Here is an 18,250-nt window from a genome sequence, read left to right as displayed (position 1 = left end):
CTGACAGTCCAGGTTCCTATGCAATATTGCTCTTTACAGCATTAGACCTTGCTTCTATCACCAGTCACATCCACAGCTGGGTATTGTTTTTGCTTTGGCTCCATACCTTCATTCTTTCTGGAGTTATTTCTCCACCGATCTCCAGTAGCATATTGGGCACCTAATGACCTGGGGAGTTCCTCTTTCAGTATCCTATCATTTTGCCTTTTCCTAATGTTCATGGGGTTCTCAAGGCAAGAATACTGAAGTGGCTTGCCATTCCCTTCTCCAGTGGACCACATTCTGTCAGACCTCTTCACCATGACCCGCCCGTCTTGGGTTGCCCCTCAGGCATGGCTTGGTTTCACTGAGTTAGACAAGGCTGTGTTCCTAGTGTGATTAGATTGACTAGTTTTCTGTGAGTATGGTTTCAGTGTGTCTGCCCTTTGATGCCCTCTTGCAACACCTACCACCTTACTTGGGTTTCTCTTACCTTGGGGGTAGGGTATCTCTTCACGGCTGCTCCAGCAAAGCACAGCCGCTGCTCCTTACCTTGGACGAGGGGTATCTCCTTACCACTGCCGTTCCTGATCTTCAATGTGGGATAGCTCCTCTAGGCCCTCCTGCGCCTCTGCAGCCACTGCTCTTTGGATTGCTTCTCCTGGCTGCGGGCTCTGGCCTCGGGCGTGGGTGGCTCCTCCCAGCCACCTCCCTGTCATGTCTAATTCTTTGCCACCCTATGGGCTGTAGCTCACCAGGCTCCTCTGTCCATGGGATTCCCCAGGCAAGAGTGCTGGAGTAGGCTGCCGTGTCCTCCTCCAGGGGATCTTCCCAACCCAGAGATCCTGCTTCTCTTGTGTCTCTTGCATTGGCAGTGTGTTCATTACCACTGGCGCCACTTTGGGAAGCCGGCTCTATCTCCTTAGCTGAACTTATTTTACTTTAGAGTCCTTACAACACATTTGTTTGTCATCTGTCTCCTCCAACCAGAATGTAGACCTATGAAGATAAAAATGCTTCGTTCATTTTGTTCACTGCTCTGTTTCCAGTTCCCTGGACATTGGTTGGTACATAGTAACCACTTAATAAATGTTTATTATTCAGTGGACTGTCAATATCAGGTAACTTTTAATTTCCTCATAATTTAAGACTAAATAAACTGTGAGGCCTTCAGTGATAACATTTTATAGTCACCTATAAGTTCAGTTCAGTTCACCTATGGTCAATGACAAATGTCCAGTCAATAAAAAAGAATTATAAGGACTCACGCGCCCGCTCTCTGGGAAGGAGGCGCTAGCTGGGCCCTGACCCTACTCACAACTCATCTTCTCTCGCAGCTGTGGTGACAGAGCTCCGGACAGACCCTCTTGAGCCCCTCGCCAAGAGCTAGCTCTGGCAAGGACCAGTGTTCCACGCCCCTGCCACCCTCATCCCCATGGGGGTGAAAAAAAAAGAATTATAAGGAAAGAAATCTATTCTTATCTTATCCAGTGAATTTCATCTCTTTCTAGCATGTACTAAAACATATTATTTTTAACAAAGAATTTTTTTTTTTTCTTTTTGGTCTCTGATATTTCTGCTAGAGTAGATTCTCTACCACTTCTGTTGCTGAAGTGACAACAGTTCAGATGGGCGTTAAAAATGTCTGAAGGCATTTTGTAGTACACAGAACCTTATACTCACAAAAATAGAATTTGTATGGATGTTACAGTCTTTTGGGAAATTAAGACCACAGGATCTGAATTGATTACTTGAGGGGAAAAAAAGAATCAATACATAGCTACTTAATGTCTCCCAGACTCTGAATTACAGAAAAAATTTTGTTGAAACACAATGAAGTTATATGGTGCAATTCAATCACAGAGTAAATCATTCAGAGTTGTTTTGACCTTAAAATCCATCAATAATAGCAATAGTGTTCGGTAGCAAATGCAATTTTGAAGACTGATGTGAATTGTCTACTTAAATAACCATAACACCAACCAATTAAATTTTTTCACGGTCATTTTCATCTTTTTTTTTTTTTTCTTTTTTCCATGCACTGGTATCTTGGCAAACACCTGATGATGACAAGTAAGGAACTGTAATTCTGCTGCCTTAGCCTGACTTATTTTTGCCTTAGGGAATGAGTAAGCAAATTAGACAAGATTCATTTTAGTCACTGGTCAATCCAAAAATATTTGAGCAAGGTAGGCCGAGAATGACTGGCTGGGGATTGTAGAATCTATGGATTTATATTGCTTTCTTGAAAACATGTTCAGTTCAGTTCAGCCTCTCAGTCTTGTCAGATTCTATGTGACCCCAAGGACTGCAGCACACCAGGCTTCCCTGTCCATCACCAACTCCCGGAGCTTGCTCAAACTCATGTCCATCAAGTTGGTGATGCCATCCAACCATCTCATCCTCTGTCAACCTCTTCTCCTGCCTTCAATCTTTCCCGCATCAGGGTCTTTTCCAATGAGTCAGTTCTTCACATCAGGTGGCCAAGTATTGGAGTTTCAGCTTCAGCATCAGTTCTTTCAATGAATATTCAGGACTGATTTCCCTTAGGATGAACTGGTCGGATCTCCTTGCAGTCCAAGGGATTCTCAAGAGTCTTCTCCAACACCACAGTTCAAAAGCACTAATTCTTCAGTGCTCAGCTTTCTTTATAGTCCACCTCTCACACCCATACATGACTACTGGAAAAACCATAGCTTTGACTCAATGGACCTTCATTGGCAAAGTAATTTCTCTGCTTTTTAATATGCTGTCTTGGTTGGTCATGGCTTTTCTTCCAAGGAGCAAGCATCTTTTAATTTCATGGTTGCAGTCACCATCTGCAGTGATTTTGGAGCCCCCAAAAACAAAGTATCTCACTGTTTTCCATTCTTTCCCTATCTATTTGTCATAAACTGATGGGACTGGATGCCATGATCTTAGTTTTCTGAATGTTGAGTTTTAAGCCAACTTTTTCATTCACTTTCATCAAGAGGCTATTTAGTTCTTCTTTGCTTTCTGCCGTAAGGATGGTGTCATCTGCATATCTGAGGTAATTGATATTTCTCTTGGTAATCTTGATTCCAGCTTGTGCTTCTTCCAGCCCAGCATTTCTCATGATGTACTCTGCATGTAAGTTAAATAAGCAGGGTGACAATATGTAGCCTAGACATACTCTTTTCCTGATTTGGAATCAGTCTGTTGCTCCATGTCCAGTTCTAACTGTTGTTTCCTGACCTGCATACAGATTTCTCAGGAGGCAGGTCAGGTTGTCTGTTGTTCCCATCTCCTTCCAAATTTTCCACAGTTTGTTGTGTACCACACAGTTAAAGGCTTTGGCATAGTTGATAAAGCAGAAGTAGATGATTTTCTCATATTCTCTTGCCTTTTTGATGATCCAACAGATGTTGGCAATTTGATCTCTTTTTCCTCTGCCTTTTCTAAATCCAAGTTAAACATCTTCAAGTTCATGGTCCATGTACTGTTGAAGCCTGGCTTGAAGAATTCTGAGCATTACTTTACTAGCATGTGAGATGAGTGCAATTGTGTGGTTAATGGAGCATTCTTAGGCATTGCTTTGCTTTGAGATTATAATGGAAACTGACTTTTCCAGTCTTGTGATGACTGCTGAGTTTTCCAAATTTGCTGGCATATTGAGTGCAGCACTTTTCCAGCATCATCTTTTAGGATTTGAAATAGCTCAAGTGGAATTCCATCACCTCCACTAGCATTGTTCATAGTGATGCTTCTTAAGGCCCGCTTGACTTCACATTCCAGGACTTCTGGCTCTAGGTGAGTGATCACACCATTGTGGGTATCTGGGTCATGAAGATCTTTTTTCTGTAGTTCTGTGTATTCTTGCCACCTCTTAATATCTTCTCTGTTTCTGTTAGGTCCATACCATTTCTGTCCTTTATTGTGCCCACTTTTGCATGAAATGTTCCCTTGGTATCTTTAAGTTTCTTGAAGAGATCTCTTGTCTCTCCCATTCTGTTGTTTTCCTCTATTTCTTTGCATTGATCACTGAGGAAGGCTTTCTTATCTCTCCTTACTTTTCTTTGGAACTCTGCATTCAAATTGGTATATCTTTCATTTTCTCCTTTGCCTTTAGAGAGGGCCAGGCTAAATTAAAATCAGGAAATTACTTAAGTTTTGGGCAAGATGACCTTTCAGTTCCCTTCCCACCAGAAACAGTTTGATTTCAAGAAATTGTAATCCATCACTAGAAGCCTTCATGCAGTACGTGTTCTGCAGAGTAAGAGAAGGAAGCTGAAATAGCTGTAATAGAGTAGAAAATGTAATTAGCTAATTTATCAATCTAGATTGTCACATAGTCTAACTGATATTTTTCAAGCTTCTTAGGTCTTTAGATCACCAGATGAACTTGTTAAGAATACTTAGTCTCAAATTCCTCTTCAATCCTGGGCTCTGCAGATTCTGATGAAGTGAGCACAATTTGAACAAAAGAGAAAACCTTCTTATAATCCAACCAGGAATGAAATGAATGTAGCTTTATATTTTCCTGGTAACTAAATAAAGTGACTGACCCTATATATGACCATTTCTAATTATTTATATATTTGGCTAATCCAGGGAATTATGAATTTAGATTCCAATTGATCAGGGACAGAAGTTTGATTACATACAAATTTGATTATTATATATATATACATACTTAATAAGAATCTTGAAATTATATACATACTCACATAACATTTATATAAAATATTTATTATATGCTTGTTTTTGAAAACATTGAATGGGAAAGAGATTGACATTTTCTGCTCCTTGTATGTACTGTAATATCAATTCTCAGGAAGAGAAGACTTGTCAAATTTTTAAATACTGTGCAATTGCCAATCAGATATTTTAGATTACATTCTTAACACTCTATTCATCATGGACAAAATAATATGAGAGGGACGGGCACACTGATATACGAACAACATCATTAAAAAGGAGAAATGTTTTATGGCCTCATGTGTATGAACTGAGATGCCACTTAATTATAGACTCAAATAAATGACTCTCTTAAGTAATTTTTGCATATTTGTATGTGGTTACTTTGGGAACAGCATTTTATTTTTGATAACTTTAAAAGTTCACTCTGTACATGTGTACACCAGTGGCGGATTCATGTTGATGTATGGCAAAACCAATACAATATTGTAAAGTAATTAGCCTCCAATTAAAATAAATAAATTATATTAAAAAAAGTTCACTCTGTTCAAAAAAGTAAAAGAAAAATGTCCTGGGAATTAGTGTGACAAAATCATTAAATAAAATATTTAACTCCATGCTGATATTCTATAATGGAGTTGGCACTCGAAAAACATGCATGAGTATTTTTTCCTATAGGAAGATTTTGCATTAATTATACAGCATGCTCATTGAAGGCATACATGAAGGTATTTGTACTCATGAGCTGTGTGGACAAATGGACATATACTACTTGTGCAGCTAATTGCTTTTTGCATTCATAGATGAAGAAATAAAATTTCATTACTATATATTTGGTGTTAATGAGAGATTGACCTTCTTTGACATTTTCAAGTTAAAAACAATATTAAAATATTTTTTAAAATTTCAGGGGAAATTAATATTTCCAGTTTAAGAAAAGCCTGAGGACTAGAAGGATGGGTTAACATCAAAAGTTATGGCTTGGTCTCCTGAGGCATGTTCTTCTGTGTTTCACCTTCTTCATTGGGAAAATTACAATACTTTCTTTTAGATTGCAAAGATTCAGTGATTTCACACATGTAAAATGTTTGGAAGAGTGTCCAGAAAATACTTATTCCCAACAGTAATAGTTATTGTCATCATTTTAGAACGGGAAGCACTCTTAAGGAAATCATAAGTCCAGGCAGTCCTCTTCTGCAGCATTATAATCTCAGGTCTATAGAAGAGGCAATAAAGAGGAGGTATAGAGCCTATTTCATGAGCCAATTTTTCTTATGTATATCTGTTAAAATGCTTCCCTCACTCTTCCCTGCTTCAAAAAAATAATTTTAAAACATTTTCTGAGGCTGTCTGTCTTAGGAACCCTGAATGCCAAGATGATATGGGACCTGGCCTCACCCACCAGAGGGCCTGGGACCTGGGTCTTCCCACCAGGACACCTGCACTAGCCCCAGTAGTAGGCTCAAACCATTAGCGGCTGGCCCTAGATCCAGGACATGACTTCATACACCAGTAGGAGGGCATCATCCAAAATTAGCAGAATATCATTCTTTTCAAGTGCAGATGGAGCATTCTCCAAGATATATTACATACTATGTCACAAAATAGTCTCTGTAAATTTGAGAAAATTGAAATTATATCAAGCATCTTTTCCAACCATAATGCTCTAAGACTAGAAATCAACTATAATTTAAAAATTGCATAAACCACAAATGTGGAGGCTAAACAGTATGCTACTAATGAGTGGATCACTGAGGAAATCAAAAAATAAATTAAAAATACCTGGAGACATAATGCTCTAAAATCTGTGGAACACAGCAAAAACAGTTCTAAGAAGGAAGCTCATAATAATACAAGCTTACCTCAGGAACCTAGAAAAATCTTAAGTAGAGAGTCTAATATTACACCTAAAGGAACTAGAAAAGGAAATAAAAGCAAATTACTTAGACAGAAGTCATAAAGATCAGAGCAGAAATAAATGGATTGGAGGCTAGAAAAAACAATAGAAAGATTCAGGAGCTGGTTCATTGCAAAGATAAGCAAAACTGAAAAACCTTTAGCCAGACTCATCAAGAAAAAGTGTGGCCCCAAATCAATAAAATCAGAAGTTGAAAAGAAGTTACAACCAATACCAAAGAAATATAGAACATCATAAGAGGTTACTATGAACAATTATGTATCACTAAAATGAAAAAACTAGAAGAAATGGATAAATTCTTAGAAATGTACAACTTCTAAGACTGAGTCAGAAATAAATAGAAAACTGATCAGACAATTACTATAATGAAATTGGATCAGTAATTTTAAAAACTCCCCAAACAAAAATCTTGGACAAGACAGTTTCACAGGAGAGTTCTACCAAACATTTAGAGAAGAGTTAACACCTAGTCTTCTTAAATTATTCAAAAATTTGCAGAGAAAAGATTGCTTCCAAACTCATTCCACAAGGCCAGAATCACTCAGATACCAAAACCATACAAAGACATCGCCTCAGAAGAAAACCATAGGGTAATAGTACTGATGAACACAGGTGCAAAAATTTTTTAACAAAATATGGCAAACCAACCTAAACAATATATGAAAAAGATTATGTGCCCTGATCAAATGGGATTTATCCTAGGAATGTGAGGATGGTTCAATATATGCAACTTTTCCCCTCTATTCTAGAGTCCTTAAACCTTCTTCTAATCTATTTTACTCAACTTTGAATATTGTCAGTGAGCATAGGGTTTTACAATAAAGGCCAGGGAGTCTTTTCCTACACTTCTACTTCGTGCTGCTGCTGCTGAGTCACTTCAGTCGTGTCCAACTCTGTGTGACCCCATAGAAGGCAGCCCACCAGGCTCCTCTGTCCCTGCGATTCTCCAGGCAAGAATACTGGAGTGGATTGCCATTTCCTTCCCCAATGCATTAAAGTGAACAGTGAAAGTGAAGTTGCTCAGTCGTGCCCGACTCTTAGCGACCCCATGGACTGCAGCCTACCAGGCTCCTCCATCCATGGGATTTTCCAAGCAAGAGCACTGGAGAGGGGTGCCATTGCCTTCTCCAGTTCTACTTTGTACCTTGCTTCAAATCTTGTATCAATTAATGAACACAAAGACAACTACTTCCCAAAGAGGATGAAATAGGAAAAGAGAAGCAGATATGAGGACAGTCCCATGAATTGTTAATAAAGAATACCATCCATTCATGCTGATTTATTTTCTGTTAAAGCTTTTGATTATCCTTCCCAACTTTCCAGACGTTTTATGAAAGGAAGAACTGTTATCTTTACCAACTTGTATCTAGCAACTAGTACATAGCACAAAGTAGACACTCAAAAATTTGTGTTAAAGACTGTTCTATACATCTGTGTCTCTTTTGCTGTCTCGCATACAAGGTTATCCTTACCATCTTTCTAAATTCCATATATATGTGTTAGTATACTGTGGGAGAGGGAGAGGGTGGGATGACTTGGGAGAATGGCATTGAAACGTGTAATATCATGTAAGAAACAAATCGCCAGTCTAGGTTCGATGCAGGATACAGGATGCTTGGGGCTGGTGCCCTGGGATGACCCAGAGAGATGGTATAGGGAGGGAGGTGGGAGGGCGGTTCAGGATTGGGAACTCATGTACACCCGTGGCGGATTCATGTTGATGTATGGCAAAACCAGTACAGTATTGTAAAGTAAAATAAAGTAAAAAAAAAAAAATTGTGTTAAATAAATGAAAAAGTAATCAGTTCAGTTGTCACTCAGTCATGTCCCCAAACTCTTTGTGACCCCATGGACTGCAGCACACCAGGCTTCCCTGTCCATCACCAACTCCCGGAGCTTGTTCAAACTCATGTCCATCAAGTCAGTGATGTCATCCAACCATCTCATCCTCTGTCGATCCCTTCTCCTCCTGCCTTCAATCTTTCCCAGATCAGAGTCTTTTTTTTTTTTTTTTTTTTAATTTATTTATTTATTTTTAATTTTTACTTTACAATTCTGTATTGGTTTTGGCATAGATTGACATGAATCCACCACAGGTGTACATGCGTTCCCAAACATGAACCCCCCTCCCACCCCCCTCCCCACAACATCTCTCTGGGTCATCCCCGCGCGTCAGCCCCAAGCGTGTCATATCCTGCATCAGACATAGACTGGTATTTCGATTCTTACATGTTATTATACATGTTTCAATGCCATTCTCCCAAATCATCACACCCTCTCCCTCTCCCTCTGAGTCCAAAAGTCCGCTATACACATCTGTGTCTCTTTTGCTGTCCTGCATACAGGGTCATCATTGCCATCTTCCTAAATTCCATATATATGTGTTAGTATACTGTATTGGTGTTTTTCTTTCTGGCTCACTTCACTCTGTATAATCGGCTCCAGTTTCATCCATCTCATCAGAACTGATTCAAATGTATTCTTTTTAATGGCTGAGTAATACTCCATTGTGTATATGTACCACAGCTTTCTTATCCATTCATCTACTGATGGACATCTAGGTTGTTTCCATGTCCTAGCTATTATAAACAGTGCTGCGATGAACATTGGGGTACATGTGTCTCTTTCAATTCTGGTTTCCTCTGTGTGTATGCCCAACAGTGGGATTGCTGGGTCATAAGGCATTTCTATTTGCAATTTTTTAAGGAGTCTCCACACTGTTCTCCATAGTGGCTGTACTAGTTTGCACTCCCACCAACAGTGTAGGAGGGTTCCCTTCTCTCCACACCCTCTCCAGCATTTATTGCTTGCAGATTTTTGGATCGCAGACATTCTGACTGGTGTGAAGTGGTACCTCATTGTGGTTTTGATTTGCATTTCTCTTATAATGAGTGATGTTGAGCATCTTTTCATGTGTTTGTTAGCCATCCGTATGTCTTCTTTGGAGAAATGTCTATTTAGTTCTTTGGCCCATTTTTTTATTGGGTCGTTTATTTTTCTGGAATTGAGATGCAGGAGTTGCTTGTATATTTTTGAGATTAGTTGTTTGTCAGTTGCTTCGTTTGCTATTATTTTCTCCCATTCGGAAGGCTGTCTTTTCACTTTGCTTATGTTTTCCTTTGTTGTGCAGAAGCTTTTAATTTTAATTAGATCCCATTTGTTTATTTTTGCTTTTATTTCCAGAATTCTGGGAGGTGGATCATAGAGGATCCTGCTGTGGTTTATGTCAGAGAGTGTTTTGCCTATGTTCTCCTCTAAGAGTTTTATAGATTCTGGTCTTACATTTAGATCTTTAATCCATTTTGAGTTTATCTTTGTGTGCGGTGTTAGAAAGTGATCTAGCTTCATTCTTTTACAAGTGGTTGACCAGTTTTCCCAGCACCACTTGTTAAAGAGATTGTCTTTACTCCATTGTATATTCTTGCCTCCTTTGTCAAAGATAAGGTGTCCATATGTATGTGGATTTATCTCTGGGCTTTCTATTTTGTTCCATTGATCTATATGTCTGTCTTTGTGCCAATACCATACTGTCTTGATGACTGTGGCTTTGTAGTAGAGCCTGAAGTCAGGCAAATTGATTCCTCCAGTTCCATCCTTCTTTCTCAAGATTGCTTTGGCTATTCGTGGTTTTTTGTATTTCCATACAAATCTTGAAATTATTTGTTCTAGTTCTGTGAAAAATATCGCCGGTATCTTGATAGGGATTGCATTGAATTTGTAGATTGCTTTGGGTAATATACTCATTTTCACTATATTGATTCTTCCGATCCATGAGCATGGTATATTTCTCCATCTATTAGTGTCCTCTTTGATTTCTTTCATCAGTGTTTTAAAGTTTTCTGTATATAGGTCTTTAGTTTCTTTAGGTAGATATATTCCTAAGTATTTTATTCTTTTTGTTGCAATGGTGAATGGAATTGTTTCCTTAATTTCTTCTTCTACTTTCTCATTATTAGTGTATACGAATGCAAGGGATTTCTGTGTGTTGATTTTATATCCTGCAACTTTACTATATTCATTAATTAGCTCTAGTAATTTTCTGGTAGAGTCTTTAGTGTTTTCTATGTAGAGGATCATGTCATCTGCAAACAGTGAGAGTTTTACTTCTTCTTTTCCAATTTGGATTCCTTTTATTTCTTTTTCTGCTCTGATTGCTGTGGCTAAAACTTCCAGAACTATGTTGAATAGTAGTGGTGAAAGTGGGCACCCTTGTCTTGTTCCTGACTTTAGGGGAAATGCTTTCAATTTTTCACCATTGAGGATAATGTTTGCTGTGGGTTTGTCATATATAGCTTTTATTATGTTGAGGTATGTTCCTTCTATTCCTGCTTTCTGGAGAGTTTTTATCATAAATGGATGTTGAATTTTGTCAAAGGCCTTCTCTGCATCTATTGAGATAATCATATGGTTTTTATTTTTCAATTTGTTAATGTGGTGAATTACATTGATTGATTTGCGGATGTTGAAGAATCCTTGCATCCCTGGGATAAAGCCCACTTGGTCATGGTGTATGATCTTTTTAATGTGTTGTTGGATTCTGATTGCTAGAATTTTGTTGAGGATTTTTGCATCTATGTTCATCAGTGATATTGGCCTGTAGTTTTCCTTTTTTGTAGTATCTCAGAGTCTTTTCCAATGAGTCAGTTCTACGCATCAGGTGGCCAAGTATTGGAGTTTCAGCTTCAACATCAGTCCTTCCAAAGAATATTCAGGACCGATTTCCTTTAGGATTAACTGGTTTGATCTCCTTGGAGTCTTAGGGACTCACAACAGTCTTCTTCAACACCACAGTTCAGAAGCATCAATTCTTTGGCGCTCAGCTTTCTTTATAGTTCAACTCTCACATCCATACATGACTCCTGGAAAAACCATAGCTTTGACTCAACGGACCTTTGTTGGCAAAGTAATGCCTCTGTTTTTTAATATGTTGTCTAAGTTGGTCATAGCTTTTCTTCCAAGGAGTAAGCGTCTTTTAATTTCATGGCTGCAGTCACCATCTGCAGTGATTTTGGAATCCCCAAAATATAGTCTGTCACTGTTTCCATTGTTCCCCATCTATTTGTCATAAACTGATGGGACTGGATGCCATGATCTTCGTTTTCTGAATATTGAGTTTTAAACCAACTTTCTCACCCTCCTCTCACTTTCATCAAGAGACTCTTTAGTTCTTCTTTACTTTCTGCTACAAGGGTGGTGTCATCTGTGTATCTGAGGTTACTGATATTTCTTCCAGCAATCTTGAGTTCAGCTTGTGTTTCATCCAGCCTGGCATTTCACAATACTTTGCATGTAAGTTAAATAAGCAGAGTGACAATATACAGCCTTGACATACTCCTTTCCTGATTTGGAACCAGTCTGTTGTTCCATGTCCAATTCTAACTGTTGCTTCCTGACCTGCATACAGATTTCTCAGAAGGCAGGTAAGGTGGTCTAGTGTTCCCATCTCTTGAAGAATTTTCCATGTTTGTTGTGATCCACACAGTCATAGGCTTTGGCATAATCGACTAAACAGAAGTAGATGATTTTCTTATATTCCTTGCTTTTTTGATGATCCAGAGGATGTTGACAATTTGATCTCTGGTTCCTCTACCTTTTCTAAATCCAGGTTGAACATCTGCAAGGTCATGGTTCACATACTATTGAAGCGTGGCTTGGAGAATTTTGAGCATTACTTTGCTAGTGTGTAACGTGAGTGCAATTGTGCAGTAGTTTGAACATTCTTTGGTATTGCCTTTCTTTGCGATTGGAATGAAAACATTTTCCAGTCCTGTGATGACTGCTGAGCTTTCCAAATTTGCTGGCATATTGAGTGCAGCACTTTCACAGCATCATCTTTTAGGATTTGGAACAGCTTAACTGGAATTCCTTCACCTCCAGTAGCTTTGTTCGTAGTGATGCTTCCTAAGGCCCACTTGACTTCACCTTCCAGGATGTCTGCCTCTAGGTAAGGGATCACACCATCGTGATTATATGGGTCATGAAGATCTTTTTCGTACAGTTCTTCTGTGTATTCTTGCCACCTCTTCTTAATATCTTCTGCTTCTGTTAGGTCCACACCATTTGTCCTTTATTGTGCTCATCTTTGCATGAAATGTTCCCTTGGTATCTCTAATTTTCTTAAAGAGATCTCCAGTCTTTTCCATTCTTTTGTTTTCTTCTATTTCCTTGCATTGATCACTGAGGAAGGCTTATCTCTCCATGCTGTTCTTTGGAACTCTGCATTCACATGGGTATATCGTTCCTTTTCTCCTTTGCCTTTAGCTTCTCTTCTTTTCTCAGCTATTTGTAAGCCTCCTGAGACAACCATTTTGCCTTTTTGCATTTCTTTTTCTTGGGGATTGTCTTGATCACTGCCTCCTGTACCATGTCATGAACCTCCGTTCATAGTTCTTCAGGCACTCTGTTTATCAGATCTAATCCCTTGAATCTATTTGTCACTTCCACTGTAAAATAATAAGTGATTTGATTTAGGTCATACTTGCAGAGTCTAGTGGTTTTCCCTAATTTCTTCAATTTAAGTCTGAATTTGGCAATAAGGAGTTCATGACCTGAGGCACAGTCAGCTCCTGTTCTTGTTTTTGCTGACTGTCTAGAGCTTCTCTATCTTTTGCTGCTAAGTATATAACCAATCTGATTTCAGTATTGACTATCTGGTAATGTCCATGTGTAGAATCTTTTGTTGGAAGAGGGTGTTTGCTATGACCAGTGTGTTCTCTTGGCAAAACTCTGTTAGCCTTTGCCCTGCTTCATTTTGTACCCCAAGGCCAAACTTGCTTGTTACTCCAGGTATCACTTGACTTCCTACTTTTACATTCCAGTCTCCTATGATGAGAAGGACATCTTTTTTGGGGGTGTTAGTTCTAGAAAGTCTTGTAGGTCTTCACAGGACCATTCAACTTCAGCTTCTTCAGCATTGCTGGTTGGGGCATAGACTTGCATTACTCTTATAGTGAATGGTTTGCTTTGGAAACAGATCATTCTGTCATTTTTGAGACTGCACCCGAGAACTGCATTTCAGACTCTTTTGTTGACTATGAGGGCTACTCCATTTCTTCTAAGGAATTCTTGCCCACAGTAGTAGATATAATGGTCATCTGAGTTAAATCCACCCATTCCAGTCCATTTTAGTTCTCTGATTCCTAAAATGTCGATGTTCACTCTTGCCATCTCTTGTTTGACCACTTCCAATTTGCCTTGATTCATGGACCTGACATTCCAGGTTCTTATTCAATATTGTACTTTACAGCATCAAACTTTAATCCATCACCACTTAAAAGAAAAAAAAGTATATTGGGCATTAAATACATATTTATTCTAGTTCTGTTGCTGAATACATTACCTCACAAAGAGAACACAGTCAATAAATACCGAATGAAAATACATAATAAAAGGTTGACAATGTAATGCAGCATCAAAACATTGGAGGTTGTTTCACAGAGCCTTGAGCCAGCTAAGTTGGTGGATGCTGAATGTGTGAGACTAACCTCTGACCTAATCATAGCACCAATAACAAATGAAAATCAGCAAGACGCCTACTCTTCATTATATGTCCCTGAGTCTTCTGATTCATGTTGACTACTAAATCTACCAAGACTTTTGCCTTGACTTTTTAGCAGTGGTTCTGGCCTTATACAAATTTCACTTTGAGACGGTGATTAGAAAATAAGTGTGTGGTATGAAACTGGAAAAAAAAAATAGTGAGATGAATTGACCGAATAAGCTGAATGCTCCAAACAATTTTATGAAATAAAACAACATGGAACATCTCATCTATTTTATAAAGAAAAAACAGAAAGGACTGTTACATTTAATGAGAATTCTTTTGAATAGATTATACAATATTAGAGAGAACATGCTTTGTCAGTAAATTTGTGACCTAGAAAATTCATTTTTAAAATTTCTTTGTGATTTGAACAACTGAAAAGTAAGATAAATTATCTCATGGTTCTCCCAGAAAAAGGAATAAGTATAAAGCATTCCTTCTGGCTATAGAATATTGTGAATATACTATTACAGTAATATCATATTATTGACTGTTTATTCATATACACGTGAGACAGGATTGAGTCTTAACACTCTATATACAGTCAAACACAGTGTCCAGAACTTTATTGAAATTATAGATTTTTCTTTTAATCTCAAATAGCTTGGCAAACATGTTCATCTTATCAAATAATGTAAAACTTATTATTTACCTATTCTAGTGCCTTTCATATACCATCTTCCCAGGTGGCGCTAGTGGTAAAGAACCCGCCTGCCAGTGCGGAAGACATGAGACCTGGGTTTGATCCCTGGGTCAGGAAGATCCCCTGGAGAAGGGAATGGCAACCCACTCCAGTATTCTTGCCTGGAGAATCCCATGGACAGAGGAGTCTAGTGGGCTACAATCCATGGGGTCTCAAAGAGTCAGACACGACTGAAGCAACTTAGCATGCGTGCATGCATGCAGTGCCTTTCATTTGCTCATGTGGACTCGTATGGTGTCATTTTCTAGTTCAGTACAGCTTTGGTCCCACTCACTCCTTGTATTTATTATTTTCAAATACATTTTCATGCTATAGGCTTAAAAATACAATAATATATGTATTTTTAAAGAAAAAATTTACTTTATATCAAAGTATTCTTGATTTACAATGTTATATTAGCTTCAGGTGTATAGCCAAGTTATTTAGTTATACACACACACATACCGATTCTTTTCAGATTCTTTTCTTATACAGGCTATTACAAGATATTGAATATAGTTCCCTGTGTTACACAGTGAGCTGTGTTATGCTCAGTCACTCAGTCACGTCTGACTCTTTGCAACCCTTTGGACTGTGGCCCGCCTTGCTCCTCAGTCCATAGCATTTTTCAGGCAAGAATACTGAAGTGGGTTGCCATTTCCTTCTCCAGAGGATCTTCCTGACTCAAGGACTGAACCCATGTCTTCTGTGTCTCAGGCATTGGCAAGTGGATTCTTACTACTGAGTCACCAGGAAAGCCCAGGCTATACAGTAGGACCTTTTTGTTTATCTGTTTTACATACAGTAGTGTGTACATGTTAATTCCAAGCTCCTAATTTATCCTTCCCCTCACACTTTCCCCACAAGAACCATAAATCTGATTTCTGTGTCTGTAAGTCTGTTTCTGTTTTATAAATAAGTTCATGTATATAATTTTAAGATCCCACATATAAGTGATATCATATGATATTTGCTCTTCTCTGACTTATTTCACTTAGTATGATAATCTCTAGGTCCGTCCATGTTGCTGCAAATGGTGTAATCTCATTCTTCTTCATGGCTGAGTAATATTCCCACACATACATATACCACATCTTCTTTATCTATTCCTCTGTCAGTGGACACTTAGGTTTCTTCCATATCTTGGCTATTGTAAATAGTGTTGCTGTGAACATTGTTTGCTGTTTTTAGTCACTAAGTCATGTCTGACTCTTTTGCAACCCTGTGGACTGTAGCCCACCAGTCTCCTCTGTTCATGGGGTTTTTCAGGTGAAAATACTGGGGTGGGTTGCCATTTCCTTCTCCAGGGGATCTTCATGACCCAGGGATCTAACTCATGTCTCCTTGGCAGTCAGATTCTTTACCACTGAGCCACCTGGGAAGCCCTGTTATGAACATAGGGGTGCATTATCTTTTCAAATAGATACAGATACTTTTTAAATATAAGAAGAAAGAAAAAGATCTTTTCTAAATAAAGGTGTGCTTTTCTAATTTAAGTCATGTGAAGCGCATTTAATCTTTTTTAAAAAATTAATTTATTTTAATTGGAGGCTAATTACAATATTGTGTTTGCCATACATTGACATGAATCAGCCACAGGTGTACATGTGCCCACCCCATCCTGAACCCCCTCCCACACCCCTCCCCAATCCATCCGCCTGGGTTGTCCTAGTGCACTGGCTTTGAGTGCCCTGCTTCATGCATCAAACTTGGGCTGGTCATCTGTTTCACATATGGTAATACACATGTTTCAATGCCATTCTCTCAAATCATCCCACCCTTGCCTTCTCCCAGAGTCCAAAACTCCGTTCTTTACATCTGTGTCTCTTTTGCTGTCTTGCATATAGGGTTGTCATCATCATCTTTCTAAATTCCCTATATGTGCATTAATATACTGTATTGGTATTTTTCTTTCCGACTTCACTCTGTATAATAGGCCCCAGTTTAATCCAACTCATAGAACTGACTCAAATGTATTCTTTTCTGTAGCTAAGTAATATTCCATTGTGTATATGTGCCACAAATTTCTTATCCATTCATCTGCCGATCAACATCTAGGTTACTTCTATGTCCCAGCTATTGTAAACAGTGTTGAAATGAAAATTAGGGTACATGCGTCTCTTTCAAGATTTGTTTCCTAGGTGAATATGCCCAGCAGTGGGATTGCTGGGTCATATGGCAGCTCTATTTCCAGTTTTTGAAGAAATCGTAAAACACTGTTCTCCATAGTGGATGTACTAGTTTGCATTCCTATCAATAGTGTAAAAGGGTTCGCTTTTTCCCACACCCTCTCCAGCATTTATTGTTTGTAGACTTTTTGATGGCAGCCATCCTGACCAGCATGAGATGGTACCTCATTGTGGTATTGATTTGCATTTCTCTGATAATCAGTGAGGTTGAGCATCTTTTCATGTGTTTGTTTGCCAGCTGTATGTCTTCTTTGGAGAAATATCTCTTTAGTTCTTTGGCCCATTTTTTGATTGGATCATTTATTTTTCTGGTATTAAGCTGCATGAGTTGCTTGTATATTTTAAAGATTAATTCTTTGTCAGTTGTTTCATTTGCCATTATTTTCTCCCATTCTGAAAGCTGCCTTTTCACCTTGCTTATATTTTCCTTCATTGTGCAAAAGCTTTTAAGTTTAATTAGGTCCCATTTGTTTATTTTTACTTTTATTTCCATTACTCTGGGAGGTGGGTCATAGAGGAACTTGCTGTGATTTGTATCAGAGAGTGTTCTGCCTATGTTTTCCTCTAGGAGTTTTATAGTTTCTGATTTTACATTTAGATCGTTAACCTATTTTGTGTTTATTTTTGTGTATGGTGTTAGAAAGTGGTTTAGTTTCATTCTTTTACAGGTGTTTGACCAGTTTTCCCAGCACCAGTTGTTAAATAGATTGTCTTTTCTCCATTGTCTATTTTTGCTTCCTTTTTCAAACATTAATCTTATCACTTATATTCTTTCATCTTATTCATGCTTAATCAAATGTTGAGATTCATGTTGTTCTTTTATAGTATGAGCTTATAGAAGGTTTGATAGTGTTCAGCAAGTAAGTAAATCAATGCCTGCTGAATGTACAATAACCATAAATTTTTGTGACTTTTACCTTTGCAGATTTCATAATACTTTCTATTGTGCTAAGTCACCTCAGTTGTGTCTGGCTCTTTGTGACCCTATGGACACTATGGACTGCAGCCCTCCAGGCTTCTCTGTCCATGGGATTCTCCAGGCAAGAATACCGGAGTGGGTTGCCATGCCCTTCAGGGGATCTTCCCGACCCAGGGATCAAACCCTGCGTGTCTTATGTCTCCTGCATTGGCAGGCAGGTTCTTTACCACTAGCGCTACCCAGAAAGTCCTCAATATTTTCTATTAACTTGTCTAAGTAATCATGACACAACTTTCCTCACCTTAAAATAAACTGTATGTTATATCTGAATATATGACAGGAAAAATAAATGTATACAGGA

General features: G+C 38.4%; 1 long non-coding RNA gene across 1 annotated transcript; it reads right to left on the bottom strand.

The window, feature by feature from the left end:
- Positions 1–9,253: 9,253 nt before the first annotated feature.
- Positions 9,254–17,113, bottom strand: LOC120883021. Its single transcript, XR_005725644.1, has 2 exons — positions 17,020–17,113; positions 9,254–9,294 (listed from the first exon to the last, which is right to left on the bottom strand). It is a non-coding gene; the product is annotated as an uncharacterized LOC120883021 (long non-coding RNA).
- Positions 17,114–18,250: the final 1,137 nt, after the last annotated feature.

Source organism: Oryx dammah, unplaced genomic scaffold (genome assembly GCF_014754425.2).
Source record: "Oryx dammah isolate SB20612 unplaced genomic scaffold, SCBI_Odam_1.1 HiC_scaffold_24, whole genome shotgun sequence".
NCBI lineage: Eukaryota > Metazoa > Chordata > Mammalia > Artiodactyla > Bovidae > Oryx > Oryx dammah.
The sequence above is the reverse complement of the archived record's forward strand: the minus strand, read 5'-3'. Positions and strand labels throughout refer to the sequence as shown.